Raw genomic sequence first — 11,417 nt, forward strand, 5'->3', positions numbered from 1 at the left:
GACATTGGCTTTAGAACCAGAATGCGCAGCGATGTATTGCAGATATCTTGCTATGGACAGACAGGAACATGGCGATGAAATGGAATTAAAAACATTTGATGAAAATGCGCGGTTTATGGTGGTTGATTTAGGCGGTATAATATATATTTATATTTTTTTCTTCATCCTGAATTGACAGTCAATTACATATATTCATCTATGGTGGAACATAATAAAGCAAGCGATATAAATAAGCATAATCAAGTACTGTATAGCTTAAAACTATCCAGCAATTTTAAAGAAGGGTGGAGAACGGAAGTAAACATGATTAAGGCGAAGTGTACGTAATTAACTACTCCTCAGAATTTTAAAATTTCACATATGTATTCTGCTTGTAAAATAACACCAGAAAATGGAAAAAATGGGGTAACCGTTTTCGTTTCGAGATACGAGCTGTTGAAATTAACAGTATAATACGCCAAAAATACAAAGGATACATAGGGGAAATCATAAAAATTAGCAGATATGTTTACATTATCAAGATTTTTTATTTTGTTGTTCCACAGAATTTAAAAAAAAAATGTTATACGATTCAAAACTGAAAGACGAATCCATTGGTGCAAAGAAAGTTCTTAGCAACCGTGCTAGTTTTCAAGCTACTCCCTGTTAAGTTTTACTTTTAGCGAAAAAAAATGAAATATATTCGGCGACGTTATTGATGTCTACAGTAAAGTCGCCAAAACTTCTACGCCGTAACGCTGTTATACTGTACAGTATCGTAACAAAATCGTAAGTAAGTATTACCCATTTTCCTAATTATTACAAATGCGCAAGCGTTATAAATTGATAAGGATATAAACTGACTATTTTTTAAGAATATTTCCGCCGCCAAAAAAAATGCAAGATGGCAAATAAATGTACTGAAAGTGAAAGAAAGTTACTGTAGGCTTTAACTTCATCTTTTTCATGCTTGTATTGTTCTAATTTTTATGAATCAAATTTTGAAATTTGTCCCGGTTAACACAGCGTTGTCAGAATGATTCTATAAAACATGAATCGGTTATAATATAAGAATCGGGTATACACCTCTTTTTCCATCTTATTTCTGCATAATTTTCTGCATCTTTTCATCCTCATCATATCCGGTGCTATTCTGATGTATTGCGCGCAATGTAGTCTACATCAAAGCCTATTTTATTTGTCTTCTTTACACACATGCACGTGACCCAACTCTGCAATTTTATTTTACAAAATTTCCTGTCTCGTTCGCTTTACCTTTTCTTCAACTACACGACAAAGCATGATATAATGTTTGCTGAATGGAGTTTCAGTAACAAAGGAAAATATTTCTTGTACAATTATTTGTTAAATATCCACATGCCCGGCTTCCAAAAAATAAGATCTGCATAATATAACTCTGCAGCTATGTCGATTCTTATACATCCTTTGCTTTCAAATATTCGGCTTTGAGCATTCTTGATGAAGGTAAACCCAGAAAAGCGCTTCTGACGCATGAAATTTATACCGCGTTGATTTCATTAAATCTTCAGAATGTTTATGGCTGTAATAAGGTCAAAAGAAGAACTCGCATATAAATTTTAACAAAAAAGAACATATCTGAGTTTTTGGTATAACTTCATGTAGCAGATATTTCATACATATTCAAGATGATACTTTTAAGATCGACGTACCTAGTGCATTTACTTCAGGAACATTCCAAGTGTTGTGCGGATTGCCATAGCATTTTGTATAGTGTAATGCTATGACATTTTGTATATGGTAATGCTATAGCAATGTCTTTAATGTAATGCTTTAAATGTACTGTAGTAATGCTATAAGAATGTTCCAAAGGCGACGTTATGAGAATGTATCCAGTGTGATGCTAAAAACAATTACCTAATATAATTTTATAAGAATGTACCTAGTGTAATGCACGAAGAAGTGTTCATTATGTAATGCTTTACGGTTTACCTAATGTAGTGCCATACGAATATAGCCTCTACATAATGCAAAGGCATTGCTTTTTTATTAATATAATATAAAAATATGGAGATGTGGCATGACTTCCAATGAGACAACTACCCGCCACTGTTCAAATGAAGTAGATGTAAGCAATTATTTTAGACAACCATACTGCTTTCACCTCTCATTCCACCAAATATTAAATTGCAGTTTCAAGCGTCACATAATGTTCTTGACCGCTCTTTTTTACCTTAATATACTCTATTCAGTCATAATCTTGAATTGAGACTTGAGAAGAAAAAGGTAATTTCAAAATTGCATTCACTAATTCTGAATGACGCACACAGGCAAAATTAAAAAAAAACAACTTCGCTATCCCTTCGAAATTGGAATTTGATAAAGAAGAAATGACATGTTCTATTTTTATCATACATGTGTAGTTTCAGTTTCAACTTGGTTCTAAATTTAGATTTTGTTTCCCCATAAATTGCGGACGGATTAGAAGACACGTGTTTATTTTCTGCATAGACATAGGTAGATAATGTTGAAAACGAAGAGTTGAATGACATAGTTTTTACTTATTCTAGATAGATGTTACAATGCTCACTTCTTAGTTTCTGTGTAATGTTTTGTGTACTGAATCTGGTATATTTTGTTTGTTTGCTGTATTTTATTCTTCTACTTGTATAAAGTGTTGCACTAGTGGTAAAATTACCGTGACGGTCTTGATATCGTCGTACTTTTTATATCAATATAAATCATGTCCTAAAATTTTCAATTGCATTATTTCACATGTCATATAATTATTCGTAACTTAAAATTTTACGGTACTGTGTGTATTTTATTCAAAACTACGATATTTTAAAACGATATTGTTCGGTCAATTGTGGTTTGATTTTAATCAATTTGATACGAATAGAAGCAGAATTGTCACATGTTTATTTGTTTATAATTTAGTTGTCAGGAGTTTTTACTTTCTGTTGATATAAACACGAGTCATGTTGTGTAAATTCACCTGCGCGTCTAAAACAAAAACAGTGTAATAAAGTCAGGCTAACTAACACTAGGATACTTTGATTTCTGATTGGAGTCATTCAGATAATGTCTATAAGGTTTTGAGACAGCACAGGCGTACTTGTTTGGATTCGTGATAGACCGCACGAAGTACGTGTGCCCATTTTTCCTTTCTTTGAGTAAGGGAGATAACTTGCGTAACTAACGACGTACGTTTTTTATCCCGGATTCCGCTAGAGGCGTGCAATTGCGTACACTTCGCCTTAAAGCATTTCCGTTATAATATTCAATCATGTTTGTTTTGAATAGTATAACAATTACTAGTATAACATTAACATAACCAGTTTTATTACACCATCTGCGCATTTCGACATATTATGATTTTTTAGGGATAATCGAGGCCAAATATTAAATGTTCAAAAACCCATTTGATTACAGTAAATCCTACAAATAAGATAAAGTATGATTTCCGAGGAGACTTAAAGAATAAATAATAGAAGAATTAAAATTAAAAAATATATTCAAGGAGTGATCTAACAACAATTTAATTCACGAATGCGCGTTGCGCATGAGTTAATTATCAGTGTTGTTTGGTCATGAGTTGAATATTTTTCGATCTTTGAATTCTACGATTAGTTATTCTTTTTATTAGGGACTTATAATTTGTTACCTGGAAGGGGGTGGGGGCTGGTCATTTTGAAATCAAACATAGAAAATTTTGTTGATCCCTTCTATAATATTTCACTATTTTTATTTGATCCCCCCTTAAAAACAGTTTTAAAAATGTGATCCCCCTTTTTCTTCTTCTTCCATTAATTTGCATTCCATCTCTGGTGTATTATCGCAAATGACTTTTTACACATGCCCAAAGGAAACATCTTTCCAACATACTTTGTACACAAATTTGGTTGAAAGACATCATGGTGTTATATACAATTAAAACTGAAATGTCTAACATGAAGCAAGTGTCTGGAGGCTGTCTTGTTATCCTTCCAATGAGGAAGCTGTGACGACAGTAGATGGTAGTTCATTCCAGAGACGAATTGCAGAGGAGAAACAAATGATTGATGGTGGTTTTGTATTCTCGAGTAGGAAAGTAGGAATCTGGTGCCATGTCCTCTTGTTGTTAATGCTACACCCCTCGGTATTAGGTAATTTTCTGCTGGTATTGCAGCAAAACGGTGTATTATGCGGTAGAGCATGATGGTCTTTAATCCCTTCCTGCATTCTTGTAATTCGACCCATTGCAGGGCTTTTTAACATCAGGGTTACACTACTGGTGGTTCTGTAGTCGCCAGTTACAAAGCTTGCCGCTCTTCTCTGCGCAATTTCTAATTCTCTGATATTTTTCTGAGTTATTGGGTCCCAAATAACAGAAGCATACTCCATAATTGGTCTTACTAGTGTGGTATAACATTGTGCCTTGATCTTATTTGGATAGGAGCTGATATTTCTTCAAGAAAGAATTGATGTTGTTCACTTTCTTGGTTACTGTGCCTATGTAATAGTTCCATGATAAGTTGCGGCTGATATTAAGGCCTAGGTATTTTGTGTTCTTTACTACTTCTTATGTCTGTCCGTGTACGGTATATTTTATGATAATTGGTTTTCTTTTGTTTGTTATCCGTAGTACCTGGCATTAGTCAGGGTTGAATTGCATGAGCCATGTTTCTTCCCATTTCTGTAGATTGTCTAGGTCTTTCTTGAGTAAGATGATATCCTCCTCTTTACATATCTTTCTGTAAAGTAAGCAATCATCTGCGAATAATCTAGCTTTAGATGTTACTAGTTCTGGCAGGTCATTTATGTAAATATGAAATAGAAGAGGCCCCGTTACAGTTCCTTTGGGAACTCCAGATGTTACGCCTGATGTTTCTGACTTATTTCCATCTAAAACAACCTGCTGTGTTCGGCTCTAAAGGGAACTAGCTATCCATTAAAGTGTGTTCCCTCGTATACCATAGTAGCTGCAAACCGTGTTGATTTCAAGACAGACTATTCAAGATGACTGATGATGTTACTATGCAGCATATGTTCCATGTTCTTGCTACAAATCGACGTCAGGAATACAGGACGATAATTTGATGCTTTCCCTCTGTCACCTTTTTTCAAAAATGGTGTAATTATGCCTCCTTTCATTGATCTGGCTTTTTGCCTTGTTTAAATGGTGCATTAAAGATGGTTGTTAGAATTGGTAATATTTCTGTTGCTAAATCTTTCAGTAGTGTCCCCCTCTATTAAACATGCCAAAATTTTAACATGCAAAACACTAACCTTTGACACACATGATATGTAAGATATACTTGAAGACTCAAAAGTTCACAAATGTTTCATTAGAGATAAAATTGATCCCCCCACTTTGAATTTATGAACAAATTTGAACCCCCTTTTTCCACTTACAGAAACAAAAAAAACTTGATCCCCCCTCCCAGTTAAAAAAACGTCAAGTTCCTTACATTGACAATGAATTTTTAATGGCAATAAAGAAGAAACTGCAAGGAACTTTATCTTTTTCTACGCGTTTACAATTTGCTTTTGTGCAACGTAATCGACAACGTCTTGATAACACCTACAATGTATTGTCATATGACGTCAGAGGATTGAAATTATCGAGTTTATTCTAGGACTATTATACTAACGGGACTGGAAACTGATCGATCTGTTGAGATTTCATTGCCCCGATAGCGGATTATTGATTTTTTGTTTTGATTGACAGCCTATCGTGTCACGTAGTAAATTAGCATACGGTACATGAATGTAAACAATAGATTTCGGCAAAAAAGTCAGCATATATATAATACTATTAATATCGGTGGATTTGAAATAAAAAAGATAATTATTAAATTAATTAGTTTAAATGCAAAAAGTATATATGGTTTACGAAAAATTATTAATAAGTAGTCAATATATTGGTGTTGAAAACAAACCAGATATAGTCGAAATTCCGTCGCTTTACTTGACCGCTAAGAAAACAACGTGTCAAAGGTTAACAGATCATAATTAATCCTGATAAAAACAATAAGTGTGCAATAAAAACAATGTTTACAATTTCAGTTCATAATTAATTCATATAACAAAAGTTACCCGGGTCTCATAAAAATACAGCCACATTGTTTTGAACTTTTGTGAACTTCGTGTTTACACCAAAATTTCAATATGGCTGTGAACGGGCCTACTTTTGTAGTTCTAATTATGGAACCTAGTGTACATATTTTCATGAACTCATATGCTAATGCCACCAGAAGACCATTACTAAGCAAAATTAACCCTGATTATAATAAAAATATTGCACACATAAAAAGGAGTAGGTAATTTTATAGGAACAGTATAATTTATTTGAGCCGTGCATGTGGGTTCCGGTTGTAATGAGAAAGAGATTTATATTCGACTTTTTATTTTAAAAAGTGACAATAAAAATAGGCAAATCCAAATTATAACCTATAAATATGATTTTACAACAAACCGAACTTGCGTATCTCTTTTCAATCAACAGTAATAAAAAAATTTATGAATCATATACCTTTTTCCACATCGTCCCCAAGCTATTTTCATCCTGAAAATTTCAATCTTTATGTGTCATTTTTACACTTAAGACGGGACTTGGTAATTAATAACAACTGTCAAAGATCGAGATATCTTTTATCATTATAGTTATCATAGTTTATATTAAGGATTATCATTTCGAATAACTATAAAATAAAAAAAAAACAAATTACCGAAATTATAAGATCAAGGCACGCTGTCACTATCAAAACAATATGGCGTATCGATAAATAGCGCAGGTAAAGTCTCGTTCTAAGGACCGTGATGTTGATATTATTACACTAATTGGTGTAACGGTTTCCAGTCCCGTTAGTATAATAGTCCCAGGTTTATGTCACATGTGAAATTATCAGTTTGACCAAACGTGGCCACAATCATCAATGGGGTGTCTTGTTTACAAAATATGTCCAATGAACCCATCTGACAAACATGGATGACATGGCTATAGAATTAAAATGCAACTTTTGTCTATTATCTTGAAATCCGCTGTAGATAGAGAAAATCTAACTTGGGCAAACATGTTTAAAATGATGAGATATACCTGATTGCTATTGACATCAAAACTTTCAGACGCCTTTTAATAGGATTTACTGCCCTTAAACGACAAATTTTACCAACTTTTTTTTTCATTTTTGCATATACATGTATTCATTATCTCGATAAATATAACAGATAGACAGAAACAATAAAGCAAATATGTTCACTAAGACAATCTCTACAAATAAGTTAACATGATTGATATTGTCAATCGATCCCATATTAAAGAAAGTGCCCTTACTGACGTTTATTTCTCGTTTATTTTTTTTATTTTTTTCATTTTTGCATATTATTTTGAAAAATATAATAGATGGATAGAAACTTTAATAACACAAATTATCATCAAGACAAGATCTGTTAATAAGAAACATGGTTGAAATCTTGAGTTGGTTCAATAATGTTTGAGCTTTTGATTTTGCCATTTGATTAGGGACTTTCCGTTTTGAATTTTCCTCGGAGTTCGGTATTTTTGTTAATTTACTTTTTTGTGTACCATTTTTTTGCGTGTTTTGTCTTTTATCATAAAAACTCCAATATATAAATAGAAACTTTAAAAAGAAAAATTATCAGCAAGATCTATTAATATGTCAACATGACTGAAGTTGTCAGTTAGCTCTTAATAGAGTTATTCCCCTATAATAATGATAATGATAAGTTGCCATTGTTCAAGATGCAGATGAGCCACACAGGCACTTTAGAGCCTGTAGTTTGAAATACTAAGGTTTTTCAACACCAGGAATAGATTACCTTAGCTTACCTTTGGCAAAACCTTTTGGAATTTCGAGTCTTCAATGCTCATCTACTTCGTACTTTATTTGGCCTTTTCAAATTGTTTTTATTCATTCGTCACTGATATGTTCTGTTATAAACAAAGCGCGCGTCTGATGTACAAAATTCTAAGCCTGGTATCTATGATGGGTTTATTAGAAGATGACTGAATTGTGCCTCCTTCCTATGGAATCCAATTAATTGATTTCTTCTACTAAATTATGAATACATATTGTATCAAAAGATGAAAGATATTTGTAAGATATTACAAATTAGTTCTTAATATCAACACTTTCTTGAAAATCAAGGTACACATACACACACAGTGACAGACTTATTGACAACACCATTTTTGTATTTTTATATCATCGGTTTTCACATGTTAAGTTTTGAGTGTTCCTGATCAATATGAATCATAAAACGCACGAAAAATTTAATCAGTACTATGGTCCATAATTGCTAACATCCACTTCTGTTCAACTCTGAAAGTTATCTCATTGTCAATCATACCATATCTCTTTATTTTTATATAGTTATCATTTTAAGGTGGTACCAAACACCTTGACTAAAATTAATTTGGCTCGTTTAATTTTCATATTATTTTGACAAAATATTCACTTTGACTCTTTGACAAAAATATAAAAATTTCAAAAAACTTGAACCACACACTTTATCGGAAAAATTTCATTGGATATATAGCAGTTTGACAAACACTCATTTTGATCATTGAGAAGCTTAATATTTCCTTAACAATAGAACGTGATTAAAACGTTCAGTTGATTTTATAGAGTTATCTCCCTGTAGTGTTATGAACCACCTTAAGTTCCATTTTTATAAATTGAATGTATGACATAAATATACATGTAATTCCTTCTCCTCAATATATCTTACAAGAAAAGAGAAAAAAAGGACGATTTAGTAAGAACAGAAAAAGAAGTTTCTTAATAAAGGTATTAGAACTGACAGAAACACAATACTAATAGTAAATAAGTATAGCATTAATGGAATAACACTTACTTTCTATTTAGGCTACTTACAATATTTTAACAAAGTGTCCGAACTTGTTTCAGGAGGGACAATTGACATAACAATGTCAGAAGTTTTATCATCTGGACAACTTAGAGAAATCTACAACGCTACTGGGGGCCCATGGGGTGGAAATTATATCAATGACCAGATAATAAAAACCCTGAAAGTAGTTATCGGTTGGGAGGAAATGAGAAGGTTCCAAGCAGAGGATTATGATGACTACCTTGACATATTGAGACAAGTTGAACAAATTAAACGTGGTGTGGACCACGACTCTGAATTGTCAATATTAATACCAAGAGCACTTTTGACGAACATAAACGTTCCCGATTCACTCAAGCAGGACGTGCGAATAGAAAAGAAATGTATTACGTTATCGACAGCATTAATACAAACAATATTTTCTTCGTCGGTTGATTCAATGATCAAACATGTTGAAAAGCTACTTAAGAAAGAAGAAGTATGAAACGTGTCAACTATTCTGTTGGTAGGGGGATATTCAGCATCCAACGTTATTCAACGTGCTTTTCGGGAGAAGTTTGAGAAGAAATATAAGATAATTATCCCATTGACCCCAGATATGATAGTTTTAAAGGGAGCAGTTATTGGAGGCCATCGCGTCGAGGCTATCGTCGGACGGATGGCAAAGTATCACTATGGTCTAGGCTTAAGTACAGCAGCAGTCTCTGGTCAAAGTATATTAATAACAGAAAATGAGGAAAAAAGATTTTTCTCGTTAATCGAGAAAGGCCAAAAGATCAAAGTTGGTGATGTAATAACACAATACGAAATTGTCTTAAAAGCGAATTCAAGATGGGCCAACCTTGAAATGTATACCACCAAAGAAGATAAACCAAGGACAATCGTTGATAATGAACATTTCACAAAAATTGGAAGCATCCGTGTTATACTTCCACAATTCAGAAAAGAAATCAAATTGAGAATGGAAATTGGGAATGTGTCAAAGAGACAACAACCCGACCATAGAACAGACAACAGCAGAAGGTCACCAACAGGTCTTCAATGCAGCGAGAAATTCCCGCACCCGGAGGCGTCCTTCAGCTGGCCCCTAAACAAATATATATACTAGTTCAGTGATAATGAACGCCATACTAAACTCCAAATTGTACACAAGAAACTAAAATTAAAAATAATACAAGACTAATAAAGGCTAGAGGCTCCTGACTTGGGACAGGCGCAAAAATGCGGCGGGGTTAAACATGTTTATGAGATCTCAACCCTCCTCCTATACCTCTAGCCAATGTAGAAAAGTAAACGCATAACAATACGCATAAGTATACTTATCCTGACAATATCATATGGCGAAACAGAATTCAAAGTAGTTGCTACAGATAAAAATACAGGTCGCTGCTTCATTGGTAATTGCCGGTTTTTAGACAAGGATATCAAGCCAAAATCTGATTGAAATTAAAATTTCAATCAAATTAACAACGTGTGAAGGTATAACCCTGTTGGTTTTGTTTTAAATATGTCATTAAGCTTAGTATGTAGTTTATTCATACCATAGATTAAACATTAATTGGCAATGTTTAGATTTTGTTCTCATATATGTATGCAGTAGCATAACATTGAGGATACGTATTTGGGAAATATACGGTTGAATATTACTAAGAAACAAAGGTATGAACAATTCAAACACAGTTGACCTTATTAAAATATGGTTTTCTTTTTTGGTCCCTTTTGTTCACCGTATAGCTCCTCTGACGTTTCCACATATTTATACATCCCTGGCTTTCAAATGTTGGCATTTGAGTGTTCCTGATGAAGGCAAATTCAGACAAGAGCTTCGAATACTATTTATTAAGTGTTATCTTCATCTACTAGCATTTGGTCGATAGCATAGCTTGTGAACTGTTAGTTCCCACTGATATCAACATCCCAGTAGTCAGTGCTTCAGTACTGACATAATTAATAAAAAAAATCTAAAATTCTCCGTTGATAAATTTCACAACTACTAAGAAACTAGAAGAGAGGCGCTAGATACCAAAGGGACATTCAAACTTGAAAATAAACTGACAATGCCGTGACACAAAAAGAAAAAGACCAAAAGAAAAACAACAAATCTTAATTGCCTGCATTACGAAACATGCCATCCCAAAGGCCTATCAAGTATTGAGTACCACTGGCAGAAATTCCAATATCTTAAGGAAAAGGCATTTGTCGGCTATTTTTTTAAAGGTCCCTTTCGGTTATATTTCTACATAATTATACATTCTATTGCTTGGACTTGAACGTTTATGATGAAGGTAAAACCAGACAAGGTCTTTTGATATGTTATTTTCATTTAGATATTCATATCGATTGATAATTTCTTGTTAATATAAAATTTATTTAATCTTGCTGAAAACCATAAATATAATGCCAAGATTGATAACGAATTGAAGTGATTTCCATGGTGTTTTTGTGAAGTTTCTGCTGAAACTTATTATTAAAAACGTTATCATTTTACATTGAAATAAGATCTTGGAATATCGTCTTTATAAAAGTAAAGAGATGTTGTATGATTGCCAATGGAACAACTATCCACCAAAGTTTAAATGAAGTTGATATATACGCAATTATAG

The 11,417-nt window shown here is 33.1% G+C and overlaps 1 long non-coding RNA gene across 1 annotated transcript; it reads left to right on the forward strand.

The window, feature by feature from the left end:
• The first annotated feature begins 140 nt into the window (after positions 1-140).
• LOC127726364 (uncharacterized) lies at positions 141-10,896 on the forward strand. The gene is made up of 2 exons (XR_007993511.1): positions 141-319; positions 8,874-10,896. It is a non-coding gene; the product is annotated as an uncharacterized LOC127726364 (long non-coding RNA).
• Positions 10,897-11,417: the final 521 nt, after the last annotated feature.

Source organism: Mytilus californianus, unplaced genomic scaffold (assembly GCF_021869535.1).
Source record: "Mytilus californianus isolate M0D057914Y unplaced genomic scaffold, xbMytCali1.0.p SCAF_17, whole genome shotgun sequence".
Lineage (NCBI taxonomy): Eukaryota > Metazoa > Mollusca > Bivalvia > Mytilida > Mytilidae > Mytilus > Mytilus californianus.